The 25660-nt window shown below is 40.9% G+C and overlaps 2 long non-coding RNA genes across 3 annotated transcripts in view; both read right to left on the reverse strand.

Annotated features, from left to right (window-relative positions):
• The window catches only part of LOC309855458, a 265355-nt gene that overhangs the window by 122528 nt on the left and 117167 nt on the right, over positions 1 to 25660 (reverse strand). The gene's annotated exons all lie outside the window — the stretch shown is intronic.
• Positions 1 to 25660, reverse strand: part of LOC309855454 — a 54670-nt gene that overhangs the window by 14031 nt on the left and 14979 nt on the right. For both annotated transcript variants that reach the window (XR_014306809.1, XR_014306810.1), the window contains exon 2: positions 10799 to 10926. This is a non-coding gene — a long non-coding RNA (uncharacterized lncRNA). The remainder of the gene's footprint in view (positions 1 to 10798; positions 10927 to 25660) is intronic.

Genomic DNA, 25660 nt, shown 5'->3' on the forward strand with positions numbered 1-25660 from the left:
GTCAGTGTATTACCTGTGTCAACTGAGAGAAGAAGCAGAACTGAATCAAACAAACACATTTATTTTGGGTCTCAGAATTGCAATTTGGGAGTACACGTTAAGGTAGCAACCCAAATTTTGACCCACTAGGAAACAGAAGTCAGGGTTTATTAAAGAGAAAAGGGAATGCATGTCTATGTTGGCAAAGAATTTGGTTGATGTTGGCAACAGAAAACCAATCTTGGCTAACCATAATTGCTTGTGAAGGCAATCACTGAGCAAAAGTTCATTCCTATACCAGACTGCAGGTGTTCATGCAAAGTCCTGGGAATATCGGCTGTTTGGCCCAGTGTAAAAGTCCATGTTTCCACCCCGGGAGGAGTGTGCATAAGGCCCACCTTAATGGCCTCCCAGCTCCATATTAAAACCCACTGATATAAATGACTCCTTTTTATTGTACCTTTCAAGCCTTCAAAAATGGAATTTAATCAAGGGGAGGTGAGAGGGGCACAAAACTTTCTCAATTATGAGAACACGGATTGTACATTAGGAGTACAGAGGGGAGGGGTGAAGAAGGCACCATACATTTCCAAAGCCACATTAGATGATTTTGTTTAGCTCACTAACTTCTTTGTCTCAGCCATGAGGTATTAATTGAGACATCATAACATATTAATATTAGAACTTGAGCCCAAGATCATTCTCGGGATTTTGTTGTTGACGGAACAAACAAGTATTAGTTTCTTGGTTGATTTTTCTACTTGTTCCATCCTTATCCTTTGCAATATGATTATAATTATCCTTTACAATATGATTATCATTAATTATCACATGGTAAACAGGCCAAGAAATATTCACAAGACAATTTTCATGCCCAGAATCTCTACCTTTTACCACCCTGATAATGAAAGACCTAACAAGTACCATATGACTTCACTCAAATGTGAAATGTAAGAAACAAAACAAAGGAACAGAAGTGGGGGAAGACAAACCAAAAAACAGACTCTTAACTGCACAACAGACTGGAGGTTAACAGCGGGGAGCTGGGTGGGGTGTGAGAGAAATGGGTGAAGGGGATTAGAGTACACTTAACGGTGAGCACTGGGTAATGCCTACACTTGCTGAATCACTATACTATACGCCTGAAACTAATGCAACACTCTATGTTAGTGATCCTGGAATTAAATTTTTTTTTTTAAATAATGAAAAGATGGGGCGCCTGGGTGGCTCAGTGGGGTAAAGCCTCTGCCTTTGGCTCAGGTCATGATCTCAGGGTCCTGGGATAGAGCCCCGAATCAGGTTCTCTGCTCAACAGGAAGCCTGCTTCCTCCTCTCTCTCTGCCTGCCTCTCTGCCTACTTGTGATCTCTGTCTGTCAAATAAATAAATAAAATCTTTAAAAAAAATAATAATGAAAAGACCTGAAGAACTGAGGTGTTTAGGCATCTTCAGGAAAGGCAAGCATCTCCCTTTCAAGAAAACGTTTTTGCCAAATTTAAGTTTGGTACAAAAAGCTATTAAGGAGCCTGTCTGGGCTGGAAGAGTCCTTGTCTAATCTGCTCCTTATGCTTTGGTTTTATGTGACTTAAATATAAGCCTGGGGACCCGACAGCCCTCCCTGGGAGGGACCCATGCTTGGGTCCTGAGTGTTGAGTGCTAATTCTCTGATTTTACCAAAGAATTTCCCAAAACCCATTTCTGCCTGGAAGGTTGAAGGAGAGCATTCAGAGGGTCACTGTGGCTGGAGGAGAGTCAACAAGAGAGGTGGGTGGGTGGGGGAAGGATGGGGGGGTGGGGGGGTTAAGGAGATCAAGAGTGGCCTTGTAGTTGCTTTGCCTAGAGATGGCACTGGGGGGGAATGCACACCAGAAGAGGAAGCTCCAACCTTTGAACAAGGAAAGGAGGAAAAGGACCATTCAAGTCAAAGACGGGAAAACCGTATGGGCTGAGAAAGCTGTGGGAAGAAACTTTCCAGAGGAAATGTGACAAGCCACTGAGAATTCAGAGAAAAGGAAGATTTTAAATATGCATTGGCTTTGTGAGGGCAGGTTTTATAGGTGATCCCGACAAAGGGGACCCTGCAAATACAGAGACGGAATCCAGCTTTGAGTGGACTGATTCATTAGTGGAAAGCAAAGAAGCAAATAACAAGTATAAGAAACTTGAGAAATTGGCTTTGAAGGACAGGGAGAGAGAGAAGGAGTAGTCAGAGCAGTAAATGAGTGAGGGTAAATCGGAGCATAATTGCGGGGAAGAGGAAAGACTTTTTTTTAACGGGGAAAGTGTGAAGCTGGGTGCTAATGAAGCCAGGTGTATAGTTTTTGTGGCAGGAAGTTCCTTTATAACAGCCTCTATGTTCTACAAAGTAGAAGACAAGGTCTCTGCTCGGAGTTAGGGAGGTGATCAAGGCATCAAGGAAAGTTTGCAACAATCGTTGTCAAGAGCAGGAGAGTGAGTTGACCAGAGAAGCTCGGTAAGTCGCTGGGCAGTGCCGAGGGTCCCCTTGGCACCAGTGATTATGAATCAGGTCACAGCGGCACCAGCCTGCCCCGTGGTGTGATTTTACTTGGTTACACTCAGTTGTTTGGGTATTGGTGTGTGTTGGCTTTATCCAACGTTGGGCCTTTGCCCACATTTATATGAAAAAAAAAAAAAAAGAAGAAGAAGAATACAGAGGACTTCAGGACGCTGAAAAATGATTTACTGAATGGATGAACCATGGAATCTAAGCTGGCCGGAGAGGGGAGTGAAAACAGAAGGGTGACAAATGCAGGGAGTAAGAACAGTGGTCCAGAGCCTGACGGTCCTGATAAACTTGGATGAAATGATGAGACATTATGGTCAGAGAGTGAGTGGAAGGTGGGGCAAATCTGATCCTGAAAAAGATATGACTGAGTAGAAGGATGAAGTTGCTTAACCCAGAATTTTGGAAATGAGGTCATGGAACTAAGAGGTGAGAACGTCAGGTGTGTCCCCAGGCACGTGAGCACTGATTTGCTGAAATGAGAGTCAATATGAGAGAACATGGTAATAAGGTAATGTTACATAATCTAGTTGTGTTTACAACCTTGGATTTTATGGAATTAAAGATATCCAACTTTTGTTCTTGCCAAGTAAGAACGTTCTCTAGAACACAACCTATTATCACCATTATTTGTTTTTAAAAAAAGATGTTTTAACTCCCCCCAACTTCTCATTTTCTACCTCCCCCTCCAAATAAAGAAGGACACAATCTCAGATTAAAGGACCAATACTTTCCCAAGAAAAGGTGGTATGCTCATTATACACACACATATGCACACGTTCTACTATCTTCACTTTTCTCAGTTGGCCAGGATCAAACTTCCTGCACGTTGAAATGGTCCATGTGATACTGTGATTTATAATAAGAAATAGGACACAGAGCTCCTAAAAACCTTGGGATTTCCTAAATGATAAGAGCGATAAAGGTGACTTTTATAATGACAATGAGATAACTTTTGGAAAGCCAGGTAACCTAAGCATGGGGGCTGGTTGCCAGAGGAGCCATGTGATAAGAAGCTTGGAATTTTCATCCTCCCTGTCCTTGGTCTGACCCCTGGGGAGGAGAAGGGAGCTGCAGGTTGAGTTCAGTCACCAGTGGCCAATGACTTAATCAATTACGCCTATGTAATAAAGCCTCCATAAAAACTCACAAGAAATGGGTTCAGACAGTTTCCAGGTTGATGGACACATGGAGACATGGGGAGAATGGTGCACCCAGAGAGTACAGAAGCTTTGCACCCCTTCCCCATACCTTGTCCTATGCCTCTCTTGTGTCTCTTTCTGAGTTATATCCTCTTATAATAAATTGGTAATCTGGTAAATAAAATGCTTGTCTGGGTTCTGTGAGGCACCCTAGCTAATTAATGGAACCCATTAGAAGGGTATCCCACCAAAGGCACCCATAAGGGAATCATTGGAACCTCTGATTCATAGACTGTCATCAGAAGCACAGGTGACAATCCGAACCCACAATTGGCATGGGGAGACAGTGGCTATCTTTCAGGACTGAGCCCTTACCCTGTGCCGTAGGACACTCTCTCCAGGTAGATAGTGTCAGAATCAAGCTGCATTGGAAGACACCATGAGAGTGTCCAAGAATTGCTTGATGGTGTGGGGGAGAAACCTATACATGTTGAAACTGGTATCAGATCTGAATCTTTGATGTAGCATTTGAGAAGGGCTACTCTTACTCTAGTCCAATAAAGTTCTACTTGCTACCTGAAATAAATCTGTACTCTTAAAAGTGTCCTTCCATGATGAGACTTCAGCAGTGAGACATGGCAGTGACTAGAAATGGCCCAGAATTGTCTTTTAACAGAAATCTTGTGACCAAAGATACTCCACGTACACTGTTACTATTTCATCATTGTTAGTGATTTGCCAGAACTTTCCATAGATTAAAATAAAAGATTCCAATTTAAGTCTTCATTTCTTTTCCAATCTATCCAACTTATCAGTTAATCTTGAGCAAGAGAAAAAAGTGAATTTTGCTGTGGGAGGATCTCAATCAGTCCGTTTCTTAGATGCAGGGGGAAATAATAAATCACAGATGTAAATCATATATGGCTATTAGGAAGGAAGATATCTGGGTCCCAGTCTTAGTAGGCCACTAATAGTAGAGTGATTGTGGCCAAATTACAACCTGTTTCCTAGTGTCCACAGGCGTAAAGTCAAGGGTTTCTAAAGACTCTCACAGTACTCACATGGTATGTAAAAGTAAGTGGTGCTTTGGCCATGCCTAGAGAGAGCTCATAACCTTTCAAATTTGGCAGGCCTCACAATCACCATGTGAAAAAGAAAATACCAGGGTTCCATGTTTGGAGATCCTGCTTCAAGAGGTCAAGGACAATGGGGTCCAGGAATCTCTGTTCAACAGGCACTTTGGGTGATCCCTGGATCTTTGTTGGAGAAACTCTGTTGGGGGCCTATTTAATGATCCTTGGTCTTACCCATGAATTGAATGAGAGGAAAATCTTGGCCAACACCTGTTCTGCTATTTCTTCTTTCAACTCAGGTTTGGACTTAAGACTGTCATCTCTCTTTCTCTCTTACTCTCAAGATGCATATGAAAGTTCTGTGACTAAGAACTCATCACAGTACCTGTGGGCAGTGTAGGCGGTGATCATTCTCATTAGCTAAAAATGACTGGCCAGAGCAGAAGCAGCCTGGTGAAGAGGGATAGCCGGCAGAAGAAGCCATGGTAGGAGAGGGGAGAGGTGATCTGGGTTTGGAGGCTCAGAAGATGGTGGCAAGCCAGGGAGGAAACAAAACTTAATATTCTATAACCTATCCATATCTAATAGTCTCTAACAATCTTATAAAGAAATAAGTTTCTTATAGTATTTCCAGATCCTATTGTTCATTTATAGTATTTATTTCCAGGCCTTCAAGGTTTTCAAGACCCTTTCCCATTTTTAACGTTTAAAAAAACCTGATTCTGCTCAAAACCTGAGTGTGTGTGTGTGTGTGTGCGCGCGCGCGCGCACACGCACGCACATTTGTTGTTGTTGTTTGTTTCTAATATTTAATCAGAATGTCATACAGTCAAGAAATTATAGCTCCCTATTTAGGCTACATTTAGCCAATTTAGCCAATGCTGCCATGTCTCTATTTTGAACATTTTGCCTCCAGAGCCATTGTTGTCAGTGTAAATTCAGATGGAAGGGTTGAAAAATAAAATTTGTAAGTGGTGCCTATTGAGAGTTTCTACTATTTAAAAATCTGTAAGAATGAGTTGGACTACCACTAGGGAGATGGGTAGAGGCAGTATATGAACTGAAAGCCTGTTCTGCACCTGTGCATTCTCACCCTGCCTTCCCCATCTCTTGCTCCCCCACCGCCCCCCCCCCCCATAGCTTCCTGTCTCCTGCTATGAACTTGAGACTTTGGAGTGAGGAAAAAAAAGAAATCAGATTTGCCTGGCTTGTGCATATCAGCTGTGGTCTGATTCAATACTTCCTTGACCCAACCCAGGCTGATACAAAATTTAAAGACTTTAATTAATTAATATTCCATCCTTCTATTTTATTTTCAGTTCTTTATCCCTCTTGATCGACTTGTTAGCCTTCTGAAAACATTTTTTTCAGAAATCTTTAATGTGAGAAATTGAATATGAACTTTCTAAATATCTCTTTCTGATGTTTGAACCAGTCAAATATCACTTAAATTTCATTTGAATTTCTAATATTAGTATATAATCATACACAATTAGGATCTGACTTATCCCTGCTCTCTCCCTCTCCTATCCTGCATTTCCTCATACACCCTCAAGCATAGAGCAGAATTGGAAGGTTGAGACGGTTGAACCAAAACAGTGGTTTGGTTTATCCAATGAGAGCCTAAGAAAAAAAGCTATAATACATTCATATCCTTAAAGTTAACCACTAAAACTTTTAAATTATTTGTTAGAGAGTCTCTTTACAAATTTCTCCTTAAAACTCAAGTCGCTGGTGGAAGCTTATTGTGAAAGTTCATCTGTGAGAGCCTTAAGGTCATCTACATTGTGCTGAAGAACTGATTGATGGACATGTCCCTTTAAGTCACTGCATTGAAAGAGCTACCTTAGTTGGAGAGTGGCATAATTTCAAATTGTGTCAAGCAAATTCCAGGAAATGTTAAGTTGACATGTGCACTATCTCTGGAGGTATTATGGTTGGTGGGCAACCCATTTTTTTTTCCAGCATATGAAACTTATATTGGAACTATGACTAAGAAATATTTTTCGCAGAACATAGTCACAGTTCATTTCAGTTCAGAATTCCCCATCCCCACTCCACCACCCACATCCACACCTTCTCTGTTGGGTTTCATGTATTTAAGCACTGGTTCTATTGAGCTAACAAACTACTTCTTCCCCAGTCTGAACTACAGTTTCTCCTTCTCTAACATGGGGGTCATAATATCTCCCTACCAGTAGGAGTGATAGGAGAATTTGTTCAAAGATAATGACAGAGGAGTTCCTTGGTGGCTCAGTTGGTTAAGTGTGACTCTTGATTTCTACTCAGGTCATGATCTCAGGGTCATGGGATGGAGCCCCACATTGAGCTCTGTGCTGGGCATGGAGCCTGCTTGGGATTCTCTCTCTCCCTCTCTCCCCAACCCCCAACTTCCAGGCATGTGTATACATGCTCTCTCTTTCTCTCTAAAAACAAAACAAAACAAAACAAAAAAACAGAACAACAAAAAAGATAACGACAGAGAAGTTGTCTGATAAATTAAAGCACAGTAGAACCATGATAGGTTATTTAGATATCCATGAATTTGCTGCCATTGAATATGTCAATAGAACTGGGAAAACTACTTTATTTACTTGTCAACACATACAGCTCTCAACTTTATGCCCTCACTCTTCTAAGTGGTTTTAAATATTAACTCATGTAGTGCTCTTATCAACCTTACAAGACAGCCCCAATTTACAGAGCAGGAAACTAAAGTAACTTGACCAAAGGCACAAAGAACTAAGGAGCATAGCCAAGATTTTGAACCCAGGAGTCTAGTTGTAGGGTCTACCCACTAAACCATGATGCTGAGCTACCTTGAGAGAGATCCTGCCTGCCTGCCTGACTATGGCAGCCACATTAGCAGGTTCAGTCTTGAATTTGCAGACAGTCCCTGGGGAATTTAACATTTTTATTCAACAAATATTTATTGAGTATTTATAATTTCTTTGCCAGGCACCGTGCTAGATACTAGGACTATAAAGATAAAAGACTCCCTTGTGGAGTTAGTGGTTGTTGAAAAAAACAGGGAACACCTGATAAGAGGCTATTTCCCTTCCTTTCAAGTCAACAAAAGTAAGCTGAGTCAAAGAAAATTCCAGAGCATGTGAAGTCTAACTTCCGCCCATCCTAAGTAGCCTTTGATTAGCTTCCCAATCTCTACCTATTTATCTGTCAAAAAAAGAAAGCAAAGCAAACCTGGATGACTCAATAGTTTAAAAACTGGGGTTGCTTCCAGCTGATCCTAGGGCAGGTCAACTGACTGATCTTGGTATAGCCTCCTTCCCCCAGCTGCAGAGAACCAAGGCCAAGCTAAGTCAGAATAGGTCAGCTTTTGAGGGACTGCTTTTACCACCCATGTGAGGTGCATATGGTACACTAGTTCTAGAAAGAATGTTGATTTCCTCACTGGGTTTTACATGGTGAGTGGGTATGGAGGAGAATGAACATCACAACATCGGAACACGTAAGAAAAGAAGAAAAGAAACCAGCCATTTGTCCTCATTGCTAACAAACCAGTGTATAGATGTACAGAAAAGGAGTATATTACTGACTTCATGTTACTGTTTTAAAGGAAAATAGCCATCAAGGTCAAGATAATACAGGCAACATTTATCATATATCTATTCTCAGGAAGTATATGGAAAAACAGCAAATGAACTAACAAGGGTTTAGAATACAGATGGTGCTCAGAAAGGCCTACTCAAATAGGCACATTTGAAAACTCCTTGGGTGGGGGCGGGTCACAAATCTCTTCCCACTGACATCCAGTTAGGACTTGAGCTGTGGATAAGAAAGTCAAGCTGAGGGGTGAGGAGTGTGACTCCAGGTCACAACACTTTGCGTGATCTCTCAGGCCCCACATTCGCCAATTACAGAGGCTTTACCTAGTGGACCTCATGGGGGGAAGCTCACCTCCTCATAGCCCACTTCATGCAAAGCCAATGCACTGTGTCTGTGTGCAACGCATGGAGTCTCTGGAGGGATCCTTGGGCCCTCCTGGCTGGTGATGCATAGAAATACCTGCATTCCTAGCCCTATCACCACCATTTGGAGGCCTCCTTATGCAGGGGGCTCTGGGCGGGGGGGTCATGGTTGAGGCATTTTTCAGGCACCTCTGCAGAGAGCACCTTCTAGAGTTGGGGGCAGGGGGACCCTGAGCTCTGAGTCACTCTGACTCAGTATTCAGTATTTTCACTCCTACTCTTCCCCAGCTCTCTCCACCCCCTCCACAAACTGGCAGGAGCCTTTTGTCTGGGCTTCCTGTTTGTGCTGGCCCTGTTCCAGGGTGAAAAATAAAACACTGGGAGAGCTAGTGCTTCCCCAGTCTGCCTCTTCCTCCTCCAACCCAATAAGCATTTAAAGGCTCCATGGTTACTCTCACTCTGGCTTGTCCTAATTGATCACCTACCTCAATGCCTTTGGCTCTCTCCAGCTCAGCTCTGGCCAGGCAGGAGGCTCAAACAAGAGGTTATTTTTCAGTTGTAATTGAAAGGTAAGTATTTGGACCGAGGTGACCCTGATGCTGGGGCAGCCCAGAAAGTAGACCCAAACCTAAGCCAACGATGCCTCTAGGCTAAGAAATTCAAATCTAAGGCCAACCAATCACAAACAGCCAACTTTTCCAAATCAGGCAACTGTTCAAGCTAGACCCAATCAAGCAATTTCCGTGCTTTGCTTCTCTGCCTTTTCTATGCAAGTCTTGCCCCGAGGCCCCAAGGAGCTCCTAACCACTTGTGGTTTTCTGCTGCCTGATTCAAATCCATTTCTACTCAAATAAACTCTTAAAAATGTAATATGCCTCAGTTTATCTTTCACCAGAATATCCTACCAAAAGTAGCCAAACCACCTTCAAGAAAAAAGCCTGGTCAATTGCTGCTTTGCTCTGAATTGTCCTCGTGCCTTTGCCATCCCGATAAATTCATCAGTCACATCAGCTTCCGCTGAACTGCATCACTACTTGTCAACCAGAATGTTCTGGATGACATTCAACTGAGGACATTTTCTAGTGTACAAATAATCAGTATCAGTAATTTTTTCAAAGCACGACGTGTGAGAAGAGTCGGTGAAATTTTGTACCCCTCAAAGTCAGCTGCACCTGGGACCACAGAGGAAGGTTAGTTGGCTGTTTCCTGAATGCTGTTGGGACAGGTAGGGTGTCCATGAGTCTGCTCTTCCTACAGCTACTCTGATGGGGGTGGTATTGTGGGAGTTTTCTCTTTCAGGGTGCCAAGCAGGAAATGGGCAGCACTCTTAAAAATTAACTTCTCCTGGGGCTCAAATTAGCAGCTGATTAGATAGAAAGGCAAATAACCTAGGTGAAAGAGAAAGCTATACCTTCTGGTTCTTAGATGACTTTGACCTAGAACTGTGTATGTTAAAAAAAACTAAGCGGCAGGGGTGCCTGGGTAGCTCAGTCAATTGGGGCACCCGACTCTTGGTTTCTGCTCAGGTATTGCAGTCATGGGTCGAGCCCCACGTGGGGCTCTGCACTCAGCACAGAGTCTCTCAGATTCTCTCTCCCTCCCTCTTCCTCAGATAGATAAATGAAATCTCAAAGAAAGAAAGAAAAAAGAAAGAAAGCTTTAATAAATACGGGAGTTTGCTTTAAAGTGTCTTTAATCCCAAGTATGAGAATAGTGAGAAAGTCTAGGGTGGCATGGCCCTTGGCGAAAGAGATCACTCCCAGAGGCAAGCAGAGCAAGGAAGGATGCCATGGTGATGTGGGTGTGTTTGTGTGTGTGTATGTGTGTGAGCATGAGCACATGCCCATGTGCATGCACACTGGCTCAGAGGTTCAGTTCACTGGGACAGCCTCCATTCTGTGGGTCTACAAATTAACTTCAGCGCTCTGTTAATAAATTGAGTCACTTGAACCTCAGTACTACTTGGCAGTGGAAAACTCATCAATCTAGGGCACACTTGCTCCAGTCAGTGTTAACTCAGCCAATCGGAGGCTCTCTCCTTGCCTGGGAGTTTGCGAAGCATTGTGTCATGGAGGGAGGAAGAGGTTGGATGGTTGGAGGTAGGTGGTCCTCCATTGTCACAGGGGCCTGTGACAGTCCTGCTGAGACTTACATCATTTTGCTAGGTTGTCCTCATCACTTCTGCTCTCTGGCATCCGTGGAGATATCTGCATTCCCAGTGAGCTTCTGCTTTCGTGGTTTATTCTGCTGCTACTCAATGCCCTTGAATCCCTGAGGCCCCTGTACGGGAAGAAAGATCATTTTCCCTGTAAGCTTCTGAATGCTTGGCTGAGACCCTTGTGATAAAAATCAGATTAAAATAAGAAAAAAAACAAAAAACAAAAAACAGAAGTTTACTAACATGTATACCTCATGTGTAAATGGAAGCTACCCAGGGAAAAGCAGGTGATAACTCCTTGAGATGGCTTAGCCTCTGGCTTAACTACCATCTTCAGCTAAAGAAAAAAGAAAGAAGAGTGAGGTGGGCTGGTTATGTGGGAGGTTATCAGGAAAAACAAGATAAACAAGAGTAAGGTTGTTACACAGATTTAAGTCTGTGCTCCCTCCATCAGTCAGTCTTTTATGATTAAGAGTCATCCTTCATGGAGCGCTGAGTGTGGTGCATAAACAATGAATTCTGGAACACTGAAAAGAAATTAAAAAAAATTTTTTTTTTTTTAAAAAGAGTCATCCTTCTCTTCTTGGTACATAGAGGGAGACATCCTTACAAGTGGAAGTTTCCTTTGTAAATACAAATTTCTCTTGAAAAAGAGTAACTTCTACTCTCTTTTCAGAGCTTCTCCTGTGTCTCGAAATAATCCTATGTGACTCAAAATAATCCTATGCCAAAGAGGCCCATTTGGGGATGGCGTGTTTTGCACCCCTCAAAGGCAACTGCACCTCAGACCACAGAGGAAGGTTAGTTAGCTGTTTCCTGAGTGCGACTGGGACATGCTACATGGGTGTCTGTGAGTCTGCTCTTTCTACAGTTACTCTGGTGGGGGGGGGGTGTTATTGTGGAAGCTTCTCTTTCAGGGTTCCAAGTAGAAAATGGGCAAAACCCACACCAGTGACTCATTCTGCTACTCTCCTTGCTAGGTCTCTTCCCTCCTCCAGCTTGGAGGACTTGGACCTAGTGGCAAGGAGGCAGGGGAGGGAAGAAGCAGATCAGCCCTCTCTTTCTGTGTCAGCTTCAGCCGTAGACATCAGGACTTGAGAACATAATGCCCTCTTTCTTCTGCTGCGACAATTCTCCTTGGGGACACAAAAATCTCATGTCTAATAGCCAAATGGGCAGTATGGGAATAGGGAGCATAAGAGAGTAAAAGCAAGTGGGAATGACGAAGATGAGAATGCATCAGTTAATATTGCCTACTATCATTTTGCCACATGTGCATATAATAGTAGCTAGCACTGTTACACAATTTTTCCACGCCAGAGGCTTTACAAGCATCATCTCCTATAGTTCTCCTATGAATCAGATGAAGGGGGTATTTTTTTTTTAAAGATTTTTATTTATTTGACAGATCACAAGTAGGCAGAGAGGGAGGCAGAGAGAGAGAGGAGGAGGAGGCAGGCTCCGTGCTGAGCAGAGAGCCCGATGTGAGGCTGGATCCCAGGACCCTGGGATTATGACCTAAGCTGAAGGCAGAGGCTTTTACCACTGAGCCACCCAGGCGCCCCGAAGGGGGTATTCTTTTCCTAATTTTGTAACTAAGGAAATGAAAGCTGGGAGGTTGAATAACTTGCCTAAAGTCATACAGTCCGTTGGTGATGATACCCGAACACAAACCCAGCTATTTCTGACTTTAGATTCTTGACTCTTTCTACTACTTCTCCAAAAGATACAAATAAAAAATCTAGCAGAGAGGAGAATCTAGCAGAGAGGAGGCATCTGCAAAGCAGATTGTGAGAAACCCCTATCTTGATTCTTAGAGCTCTGGCCTCTTGAGATAGCGAAGCAGCACAAGCAAGGAGAATCCGTCCAGTGGATAGAGGCTCAGGAAGGACCAAGCCCTTCCTTGAGAATGGCTGTAGGAAAGCACAGAAACATAGATGATCTCAGATCCTTAAAAACAGTCTGAACAAGTGGCAGAGACTTATTTTCCAGAAACTGCCTTCAAGAGAAGCAAGAACTATACGGCATCATTTTAAAAAGCCAAACTAAAGAAGGGTGAACAAATCCCAGAATAGAGTTGGAATGCTACAGATCTGGGGAGTCTACTCTGGCTACAAATGGGAAGATACCTATTCATAGTTTTCTTTTTTTATATCCCTGATTTTCTATTCAACTCTACTCTTCTCTCACCTGTCACCAGAGGCTCCAGAAGGCAAAGGAGCAGTGGCTCCTGGCATTGGAGTATCAAAGCCAGGAGCTTCTGTCCATCATGGCACGTGTGAGGAGCAGCAAACATATATGAGCAAGGGGACCAACGAGGAATGTTTTGTCTACAAGGGTTGCTCTAGGCAAGGAGTAAAACTACATGAGCACACCAGAGTCAAGCACTTGGGAGGTGGGGGACCATGTGGCCCTTGGGAACTCAAAAACAGAGTGGAGGTAAAGAATAGGAAGGAGACTGCAAACGATAGCTCGCTGACTTTGGAGTCATCAAGATCTGGCCATGAAGCCTGACCTTTTGCTCATCAATGACATGACCTTGGGCATCTTGGTTAACCTCCATGGACATCAGCTTTCTTATTCATAAAAGGATTCTAACAAATACTATCATCCTTGCACAGTGGTTGTGAAGCACACAGATTAGGACCTCACAGGTGATGGGTCCTATCCTACATCAAGGGTCATGTACTACCACCTAATACATCCTCCATGGTTTCCATCAGATCCTTAGAGCTCATACCAGGTTGGACTCTCTGCCCTGCCATGTGCAAGGCCCTGTGCTAGGGTTGTAAAGTCAAGGGGCACAAAGCTGGGTGGAGGAGATGAGTGCTGAACGGCTCCTGCTCTATTTGCTTTCTGCTGCCGCAGACCCACTTACTACAAGCTTAGCATCTTTAAACAATATGCATTTATTCTCTCAGCTTCTGTGGCCTACAGTCTGAGCACGGTTGAGCTAGATCTCTGTTTGGGATCCCAGCAGGCTGAAGGCAAAATGTTAGCTGGGCCCCGTATCCCTGCCCGGGCACTTGACTAGGAAATAAACCGTCTCCAAGCTCATAAAAGTTATTGGTGGACTTGGTTCCTTACGGCTATAGTACAAAAGTCCCTGTTTGCCTGCTAGCCATTGACCAGAAACCACTCTCCATAGGTACAAGCCTTGGGTCCTTGCCACTTGGCTCCCTCCACAGACAGTTTCTAACATGCTTCAAGGCCAGTAGGAGGATCTCTCTCACTTCAAACAATTCTTCTCTTCAGAGAAGGCCCAGATCCATTTTTGAGGTGTTCACCTGCTCAGGTCAGTCTCACCCCAAATAATCTCCCTCTTGGTGTTGTTACATCTGTAGGATCCCTCCCCATTAGCAGGTAACCCAACCTTATCACAGGATGAAATCCCACTGTATTTCCAGATCTCACCTACACTCAAGGGGAAGAGAATCACATGGAGCGTGGACACCAGGGGGCAGAAACCAGGAGAACATAATAATTCTGCCAGCTAGACCTGCTCAGTCAGACTCCACTCCAAAGGAGGACTGAGGGCTGAGTCTTCCCATGGGATGAGTAACATCTCATGGACACGCCTGTGAATCAGCAGTTGATTCACTTGGAAAATTCACAAGGTGATTTTTCTCCCTGTTAGATGGTATATAGAATCACGGCAAACATTTCAGAGATCACACCCTGGAATAATATTGTCCTTCTGGGAAATGTTTCGCCCTGGGGAAGCATTTCTTACCATCTCAGGTACTCTCCATTCTATCTGTCCTGCAGATAGATATCTTAAGGCTAGAGTGGGCATCCATCTATAAAATGGGCTTGGGATTATAGGTCCTGCGGCCCGAGATCTAATTTTAAAAATACTCTCAATCTAAATATGGAGAAACTAAGGCTCAGATAGGACCAAACACTTCCGGCCCCCTGCTCTGGGCCTCTTGCAGTACTATCCTGATCAAAATGTCGAAATGTCCACAGATTGGTCTGCCCTGGCTGTCCAAGGAGAGAAGTATCCACTAAGTAAGATTTTAGCAAGTTGTTTAATGAGTAGGTAACAATTAGAGAATTAACAAAATACTAGCCCATTTTGGGTGGGTTGAGGGATTTTTCAAGTAAAATTTAATCTCCTGCATGATTATTACTATAAAGAGAAAGAGATTGGTAAAATTTATTTTTTAATTAATTGAAATTGAATTAATGGAATTAATTGGGGAATATTTCATTTGCATAAAGCCTTTTTTTCCTCATTTTCAAGGAAAATATTATTTTGTATTAATATTAATACGTTCCATGAGACAAGCCCACATTTTAAAAGTAAGTAACCTAAAAATCTTCCAAGGTCTATCAGGATTAAAACAACTACAAAAGGATCTTGCTCATTATCTCCTATCAGTTTACTGATTGCTAACTGATCTACTGGGTGTCACCACCCTTGCCTTTCCAGATGGTTTCTTCTCTCTTTCTTTCAGGCTAGGCTTCTTCTTTTTTTTTTTTTTTTTTTTTTTTTTAAGATTTTATTTATTTATTTGACAGACAGAGATCACAAGTAGGCAGAGAGGCAGGCAGAGAGAGAGAGAGAAGGAAGCAGGCTCCCTGCTGAGCAGAGAGCCTGATGCAGGACTCGATCCCAGGACCCTGAGATCATGACCTGAGCTGAAGGCAGTGGCTTAACCCACTGAGCCACCCAGGCACCCTCAGGCTAGGCTTCTTAAGAACCCTGGGCAGTGTGTCAATAAAGAAGTATCAGCTATGCTGACAAATAGTGGGGTTAGGCTTGAGAAAGACTTGCTGGATTTAAAATCCAGAATTCCAAAGTCAAATGGAGATTGTGGTTCTGTGCTTGTATATGAGGGGAAGACCCCAGAATCTGACCTCACTCAACCCTTCAGCTCCAGGGAATTTAAAGAGCTGGCATGGTGGGAGTACCAGTTAGATTTAGTAAGAAGTGCCACTGGCTGAGCCTAGCAATGAAAACACACTGGCTCTGGAGGGATCTTCATCAGTGTTGGTGGCTCGAAGCCAGAGCCCAAGGAAGTGAAGTAACCAGAATTCTCACGTACTGCTGTTGGTAATGCAAAATTGGACAGCCACTTGTGAAATCAGTTTGGCAGTTGCTTATAGAGTTAAATGTACGTTTACTGAATGAGCCACTCATTCCACTCCCAGGTGTTTATTCAAGAGGAATGAAAATAGATGCCCACGGAAGACTTGCACATGAATGCTCGCAGCACCTTGATGTATAGTGATCTAAATGGAAACAGTAGAAATGTCCATCAAGAGATGAATGGATACACAAATTGAGGGACAGTTGTACCACAGAAGAGTCGTTATTAAGAGTCTCATGCTCTACTGACTGAGCTAGCCGAGAGCTAAAAGAGTTGTTATTAATAAGAAGAAACAAATACCAGTACAGACAACATGGATAAATCTTAGCAGCATCTTGCTGAGTAAAAGAAGCCAAACAAAAGAGTACATATGATGTGATTCCAATTTTCACTTATTTTTTTTTTTTTTTTTTTTTTAGTGAGGGAAAGAGTAGGGGAAGGGGTAGAGAGAGAATCTTAGGCAGGTTCCTCACAGAGGAACATGATGTGGGGCTCGATCTCACAACACTGAGGTCACGACCTGCATGGAAATCAAGAGTCCGATGTCTAACTGACTGAGCCACCCAGAAGTCCCTATGATTCCATTTAAATAAAGAATTAAAGCAGGCAAAATCAAAGCTGTCTTGAGAGAAATCATATCAATTCTTGCCTGAGACAGGGATTAGGGCTCTGTCAACTGCAAAGGGGGCACAAGGGAGATCTAGGGGGTAAATGAGAATACATCTTAATGGTGGTAATGGCTACACAAGTGTATGTATTTGTCAAACTCAACAAGCTGTAGTCTTAAAATTAGTGCATTCAATTGTATGTAACATATTCATTATTGTATGAATATTAAACCAGATAAAGTTGATTTTTTAAATGTGACCCAGACCTAGGGTTTCCACTGGAAAAAACTCTGATCTAGATCACTCTGCGTATCTCTAGAGACATCTGAAATTCATGCTATGTTTCTTAATTCCAATGTAATATCTATTTCATTGATACAAAAACACCATAGGGACCAAGATGGAGTAGACGCACTTCTCTCCTACTTCTCCTGATAAGTATAGCTTAGAATGCCTAGACATTATAAAGCAAATGTAAGACTTTGACGGTGGACAGAAAAAGGAAGTCTGGGGAACAACCTCAGAACTCAGGGAATGATGTGACAGTGAATTTCCCGCGTTTTGTTTTTGTCTCATGTATCTTGGATCAACTAAGGAGGAAACTAGCCACTCATAAACACCAATGAGTACACACCAAAGAAAGAAAAAAGCTTCCAAAGAAGTCTGCTCTTTCTAGCCAAGGGACCGGGAAAGCATATGCCTAGCAATACAGAAAACTTTTAGACAATAACCACCCTACTCAAGCCAAACACCACAGAGACAACTGAGGCCCCACCCCTACCTGGCCAAAAAAGTCACCCCCAAGCAGCAGAATTTGATGTTCTTCCTTAAGTGAGTACTGTATCTTCTAAAAACAACAACAAACAAAAAACACAAAACACAAAAAGCTGGTAACATTTTCAGTGGCCCAGACTGTGCTTTGGGATAACTATGGCTAATGGTGGTTGTAATACCATAAGGGTGCTTCAATTCTGAAGGAGCTAACATATCCAGATGGCCCCAGCATCAATGTCTTCTGTGACTATTATACTGTCAGATATCTAATACAAATACGTTATTCCTCATTCTCAAACTGGAACCTTGGTGTACAAGACATAACCAGTGTTCTCTGACAACCTTACATTCCAACTGTCAGGGTGACTTGGTAATCAAATCATCTTTGGCACTTCCTAGACGGCCACTTGGTATTGCCAAAGTATTTACTTCTGCTTCCCACTACTTTGACTTCCCACTGGCACCCATGAACAAAGAAGGAATTCCAACAGTAATTAGATGGTAGTTACACTCTCCATAATTTTGCCAGTGTAACCTCACTAGTGTCATAAGAATTCCCCATTTTTCAGGCCCACGGTATAAGAAGAACTCTAAAGACAAAGAAGGCAACTTACCCTTTTCCTTGAAGGATCTTCCTAATTATTCATACTTAACCTATTCAAATAAAATGTTATCGTTATAAATGTATGCTTCAGTATTTGTATATTTTCAGGATGGAAATATCTGTCAGCCAATGTTGGAAAAGACCTTATTCCAATGTTTGAAATGCCTTGTTCATTAAGACCTAGTGAGCATTTTTCAGGACACTGTAAACAGTTTGTAAAGCTTTATAACACCAACACTGTCTCACTACCCACATTGTCCAGATCCAGCAGGAACAGTAAAAATCTGAAAATTGCATTTGGAAAAGAAACTTGCCATAATATATGTTTAAAAATGGCCCCGCCCATAGCATGAACATAAAACCTGTAGTTTATAAAAGACTGACAATCTCCTCATAGGAAGTATTAATTTGTAGGACTTTGGGTCTTCCTAGCACTTCTGACAGACTTTACATTAGTTAAATGGCGCTAGATTGGATTATAACAATATATACAAGATGCAACATTTCATTTGCAAGTAGGAGAGGCTCTACCAATTGATCCAGCTGTTTTCACATTTGGGTTCATCCATTTTCACACTGCTTAAGCCTCACTGGAAGAGGTTTTACCAAGCCCCAGTAACTAATTTGGCTGTCAAGTTCTAAGTTCTTATATCTGAAACTCCTACCTCTCACAATAAGCAAGTATTAGTCCCCCTCATTTTATAGCTGTATGCTATTAATATCTCTTTTTCTCCCTAGACACGGATTAGCAACTTATTCTCCACCATGTTCTAAATTAGTAGTGGCACCATCGTGTTCCCTAGGGTGACCTAAGGCCACAAGGACCAAAGACAGACCCGCTCCTCTAGCCTACACCTGCCAAGGAATAAATTCCAACCTGTGTTCCTGTGGACACTAAGTTCATCCCAATACAATTGGAAAGACTGAAGAAAATGTCCAAGGAAATATTTTTCAACCTACCTGTCATCAACGAGATGATAGGTCTAGTGTCCATTGAAAGTATCAGCAGCACACTACGGTGATCACACACCATGATGTTTGCTATTTTGCTGTATTGTTCCATCTGAACTTTCTGGTTTGGTCAATGAGTCATGACTAAGTGGTAAGGGGGATTCACTCTCAAAGACCAAGACAAACTCTCTCTGCTACCATGCCTTGACCTACTTTACTGTCACTGTGGTCTTCTGTTTAGGAGCTAAAAGATACAATAACATTTTGTTCCTTGAATTTTCAAATTAATATACAAGCTATTTAAATGCTTCTCAATGGTGGGTCTGTTCTCATGTGCCACAAGGCACTAAGGAAGAATCCCTATAGGAAAAGTGTCTTTCATATGACATAGGAAGTGTGACAGTTAGGCAGCAAAAGTTAAAAGACAAAACAAAACAAAACCAAACTCCCTAAATGTTATGAGTAACACAACTAGGCTAACTTCACAGAATCTGTATTTTCCTTTTCCAACTTAGTGGAAAAACACAAAGATAACTAGCAACTAATAGATTAGTGTGCTAGGTCATTAATGAATCTGTGTTGTTAGAAGCCAGCATCTTGGGGCATCTGGGTGGCTCAGTGGGTTGAGCCTCTGCCTTCAGCTCAGGTCCTAGGATCAAGCCCCGCACTGGGCTCTCTGCTTGATGGGGAGCCTGCTTCCCCCCTCCTCTCTCTGCCTGCCTCTCTGCCTGCTTGTGATCTCTGTCTTTCAAATAAATAAATAAAATCTTAAAAAAAAAAAAAAAGAAGAAAGAGAGAAGCCAGTATCTCATCCTATCCTAGGCTACATAAAAAATCAACCCCAAGAGTATAATGCCATCTTCTTTCTAGGTGACAATTACAATTAGAAGGGAAATCATGACTTATACTTACAACATGTTGCAGAAGCTGAACCCCTTGAAAAGAATGTATTCTAAATGTTCTCACCTGGATACAAACAGACAGTGAACACTACATATTTAAGAGTAGACTTGGAAAATAAATCTTGACAAACCAAATGTAAGAAATTTTTACAAAAAAATCAAATTTAAAATAAAATATTGCTACAGAGGCAACAAAGGAAATTGTAGAATAAGAAAGTGACAAGAAATGCTACATTGCATTTGTTTAAAATTCTGCTGCTTTTTAAAATGACTTAAAGGGGCGCCTGGGTGGCTCAGTGCGTTAAGCCTCTGCCTTTGGCTCAGGTCATGATCCCGGAGTCCTGGGATCGAGTGCCGCATCGGGTTCTCTGCTCAGCAAGGGGCCTGCTTCCCTCTCTCTCTCTCTCTCTCTCTGCCTCTCTGCCTACTTGTGATCTCTGTCAAATAAATAAATAAAATCTTAAAAAAAAATAAATAAAATGACTTAAAATACACAAAATAGATTAATCATAATTCTTGGTTCATAGGACACGTTGGTTCATAGTTCATCCTGGACTGTGCTTGGGCCTCTTTATAAATATATTTGAATAATACTTGAATAATACAATGAATTTGAATAACCCTTGATATCTGAATAATACTTGATATTTGAATAATATTTAAATAATACAATGAATTTGAATAATACTGAATAATACAATGAGCATCTGGCACCACAGCACACAACTCAAGAATTAGAAATCTGGGGGGCCCCTGGGTGGCTCAGTGGGTTAAAACCTCTACCTTCAGCTCAGGTAATGATCCCAGGGTCCTGGGATTGAGCCCCACATCGGGCTCTCTGCTCAGCAGGATGCCTGCTTCCCTTTCTCTCTCTCTCTGCCTGCCTCTCTGCCCACTTGAGATCTCTGTCTGTCAAATAAATAAATAAAATCTTTTTTAAAAAAAGAAAGTCCTATTGATGTCTTTTACCAATTTTCTACCAGGTTGTCATTTTTTTTTTTTTTTTTTTTAGTGAATTCACAGGAGCTCCTTATACTGCATTGATATGAAATTAATCCTTGGTAGATTTTATGTACCACAAATATCTCCTTCCAATTTAGAGTCTGTCTTTTCATTTTTTGATGAAAGAAGTTCTTTATTTTGCTACAATAAAAACTTCATTCTCCTTTTATGGCTAAATGTCTTTTCACATCTTATTCTTCCATATTTTCTACTAAACATTTTAAAGTTTGGCTTCTGACACTTAAGTTCTTGATCCATCTGGAATTAATTTTTGTAGATAAAGATAAAAATATATTTTTCTTTTTCCCTTCATAGCCATTTTTTTCTTAGTCCTGTTTATTGAGAAGCCCCTCCTTTCCTTGTTGATTGGCCATGCTACCTATATGTCATATATATATGATATATATATATATATATATCATATACATACATATATATATACGTGTGTGTGTGTGTGTGTGTGTGTGTATAATAGACTAAATAAGTGGAGGCCTGTTCAGAGACTCTATTCTACTTTACGGGCCAGTTTCTTTGGTCAGCTGGTTTATCTCTATGGCAAAACCAGGCTATCTTAAGTGCCATAGCTTCGTAGAAGTTCTGATATTTGGCAGGGTAAATCTCCCCTCTTTCTTCTTTAATTGTGTCTTGGATCTTCCTGGCTCTTTTCATTTTTTCTATTTCTAGATCTAATCTTGTCAAGGCTGCTTTTTTCTCTTGGTGCTGTTTGGAACTGGTGTACTTCGACTTGATAATGCTGCTGGTAAACATTAATAATCTAAAGAATATAAAAATAAAATAAAATATTCTCTCTTCTTGGGTACCTGGGTGGCTCAGTTGTTAAGTGGCTGCCATTGGCTCAAGTCATGATCCCAGAGTCCTGGAATCGAGCCCCACACCAGGCTTCCAACTTGGCAGGAAGCCTGCTTCACCCTCTCCCACTCCCCCTGCTTGTGTTCCCTCTCTCTTGCTGTCTCCCACTCTGCCAAATAAATAAATAAAATCTTTAAAAAAAATTCTCCCTTCTCTTTGTATTGCAGAAAAGCAGGAACTCTCATGGATCATCTAGTTAGTTCTGAAAAATTGGTACGTTGAAAGTGCTCACAGTCGTATTAATGAAAGATGTTTTAATTTCTGCTTAACTGTGGAGTCTCTTAACATACATAGACTTAAATAGTTATTGCTATGGTCTATGAAATGTAACCTATAACCACTACAATTCTGCAATTCTAGCTTGTTGTCTTACTTGATAATCATTTGCTCTGTTTAATAATATGCATGTTGGCGTCAATACCAGTGAGGTTTCTTAGGTCATCTAGAAGCAACTTCGCTTTCATTTACCAATGTGACTGAGGCATAAGAGTAATAAATCTTTCAGCTCCTTTTTTTTCTTTTCATCACAGCATGCACAGGAAATAACATCCCTAAAACAGACGGAGATAAATGGACAACAGAGCTTGTGGCCAAGGTGAATTGCTTAGGGCTTCCAGGGCCCACTGAGCCTTCCTGATGGCTGAAAGCATCGGTCATCTCTATGTACCTAGAACACAAGCTGTCCCAGAATATAGTTCAGGATGCTCTACTTTATTCAAATGAAGAGTTGACTCTATCTCATTTTAATTAAATCAATAGATAAGCATTTACATATACTTAAGGTCTGGTTCAATTTTGTCCCTTTACAAAGCAAGTTGCTTAAACTGAAGCACAGCTCAGGCAAATGCACAGTGAACATAGGTTGAGCACATCTGTTTTCTGTGAGATAGTACTTCAAAATCCAATTAAAATATAATTAGAGGGGCGCCTGGGTGGCTCAGTGGGTTAAGCCGCTGCCTTCGGCTCAGGTCATGATCTCAGGGTCCTGGGATCGAGTCCCGCATCGGGCTCTCTGCGCAGCAGGGAGCCTGCTTCCTCCTCTCTCTCTCTCTGCCTGCCTCTCTGCCTACTTGTGATCTCTCTCTGTCAAATAAATAAATAAAATCTTAAAAAAAAAATTAAAAAAAATATAATTAGAAATGCTAATAAAATGTTCAAACACTGAACTCATTAATTTCTACATTAATTTACCTTAATGTAGCTACCTTTTTTTTTTTTAAGAATTTATTTATTTATTTGACAGACAAGATCATAAGTAGGCAGAGAGGCAGGCAGAGAGAGAGGAGGAAGCAGGCTCCCTGCTGAGCAGAGAGCCCGATGCGGGGCTCGATCCCAGGACCCTGAGATCACGACCTGAGATGAAGGCAGCGGCTTAACCCACTGAGCCACCCAGGCGCCCCAATGTAGCTACTTCTTTTATGACTTTACTTTTTTAAAAAAATGCTCATATTAAAAAATATAGCAGACTAATACAGCAAAAGACAAAGAAGATGGCAAAGAACCACCTCAGCCCCACAACATAGAAATAACCATCATTAATATAGGAAAATACCACACCATCCACCTCTCTTGGAACATATACAGATAAATAGGAAGATAAAAAGATAGATGATGGAAGCAAGGATAGAGTAAAATAAGTCTGAATAAATGGGATCATTATAATGCTAATTGGAGTAAAAGTTTTATATTTGCCTTTATTTGAAGCTTTATTGTTTGGCATACACACAATCAGTATCTCTATCAGTATCAGTATCACACAATCAGTATCTTGGTTGATTTTTTAAAATAATTACATAATGCACTTCTTTATTCCATTTAATTTTATCTTTGAAATCTACTTGAACTGTTATCCTTATCTACTATCAATATTAATATTAGCATGATATGTCTTTTATTCATCCTTTAATTTTCAACTTACTCATGTTGTGTTGGAAGTGAGTTTCTTGTACACAGTATGTAATTCAATGTTTTTTTTATTTTTAAAATCTATTCTGCTAATCTTTGTCCTTTAGTTAGTATTATTAAACCATTTACCTTTAAAGTAATTCTTAAAACACTGGAGCTTAAGTCTGCTATTTTATTGTTTTCTGTTTGTTTCTTCTGTTTCTCTTTTCTTGCCTTCCAGTGGGATGCTTGATAATTTTCTTAGGATTCCACCTTGTTTAACTTATACTGCTTCTGAGTATGTTGCTTTGTATAGTTTTCTTAGTGGTTGCTCTAGGTATTACAATATACATACATAACTTATCACACTTATCACATGACTTATTGGTATCAGTGTTTAATTACTTCAAGTGAAGTACTGAAAACTTACTTCCATTTAGATGCTTTTACCCTCCCTCCTTTTATAATATAATTATTTCAAGTATTTCTTCTACATATTTTGAACACCAAACAGATGGTGTTATAATTTCAGCATCAACCCTCAAAAATGATCTCAGAAACTCATGCGAAGGAGAGTTCATTATATTTACCCCTATTTTTCTCCATTCCACTGTTCTTTTCTTTGTGAAGTTGCAAACCTTCTATTACCATTTTCTTTCTATCTGGAGAACTTGCTTTTATTATTTGTCAAGGGTAGTTTGCTGGTGCCAAATTCTCTTAGTTTTCTTTCATCTGAGGATGCTTTTGTTTTCCCTACCCTTCTTTCCTCAGGGTTGGTTTCTCTGGATACGATTCACAGTTTCCTATTCTTTTCTATCAGCCCTTGAAAAATGTGCCACTTTCTGCTGACCTCCATGGTTTCAGATGAGTAATCTGCTGTTTTGAGTTGATGCTCTCAATTATCTTTCTCTGATTACTTTCAGATTTGCTTGTTTTCAAAAGTTGGATTATGGTGTGTCTTGGCACAGATTTCTTTCATTTGAGATTCATTTAGTTTCATGCATCTATAGGTTTATGTATTTCACCAAAGTTGGGAAGTTTTTAGTCATTATTTCTTCGAATATTTTTCTAGCTCTCTATTCTTTCTCCTCTCATTCTGGGACCAATGATACAAATATAACTTTTGTTATTGTTTTGCAGGATCCTGAGGCCCTGTTCATTTTTTTTCCAATCTATTTTCTGGTTGAGTAATTTCTATTCACTGTTCTTAAGTACACTGCTTTTATCTTTTATCATTTCCACTCTATTGTTGAGCTCATCTGGCCAGTTTTTTTTTTTTTCTTCAGTTGTTGTATTTTCTTGAATTTAACAGAAAAATAGATAACTGAAGTAAAAGTGAAACCAATGCTGGGCTTTAGAGAAATTTTTTTTCACTCCATGACAGGACAAAGCTATTCCCTCAGTTTCTTTCTCTTGGATATGGGGCATATTAGGAGGGTCATTTAGATGTTATGATATTTAGATATTATGATGGGTTCTGAACACTCATTTTTGGAGATACTCTTGTTCTTTATGATATCAAACATATCAGATCATATATTTTGTTGTAAAAATCATTTTCCTGTAAAATATTTTAAAATTAAAAAATAAAACAGCATGAAATTTTCATTAATTTAAATTATTTTCTCATTTTGATACAATAGCCAACATTCTTAGAGATCCTTGTGGTCTTGTAGTCCTAGATGCACCTGCACTACCCAGTGGCTCTGGACTCATTTTGTTGGTGAGACTGGGTCTGACATCTGGCAGAGCCTTGCCAAAGTTTTCTTTCTCTTTCATTAGTCAGCATCTCTTTCTGAAGGCTATAGCCTGACATCACACAATGATCAGTTACTTTAGGGGAACTCCGCTGTTTCTCTTCAGGTAGTTTGTATCATTAGGTATTGAGGGAGGTAGATCCTGTGATCTAACGGCATTCAATCATTTTTACCCAAAAGTTTCACATTTTCTTAAAAAGTAGAAATTTCCATTTTTGGTCCTTTCTCAGTGATAGGTGTCCAAACCAAGATGTTGTTAGTTTTTGATATTTTAGAATGTGTCTGTCATTTCTTGGTTGTCATTTATTTAGGTAACATTTATCTCATAGACTACTAATTAAATGTAACTAAATCCTAATTAAATTAAATTAATCCTAAATTTTGGTCCAGTTTAGTTTCAATTACTTT

The sequence above is a fragment of the Mustela nivalis genome, assembly GCF_964662115.1.
Source record: "Mustela nivalis genome assembly, chromosome: 20".
In the NCBI taxonomy this organism is placed as follows: domain Eukaryota; kingdom Metazoa; phylum Chordata; class Mammalia; order Carnivora; family Mustelidae; genus Mustela; species Mustela nivalis.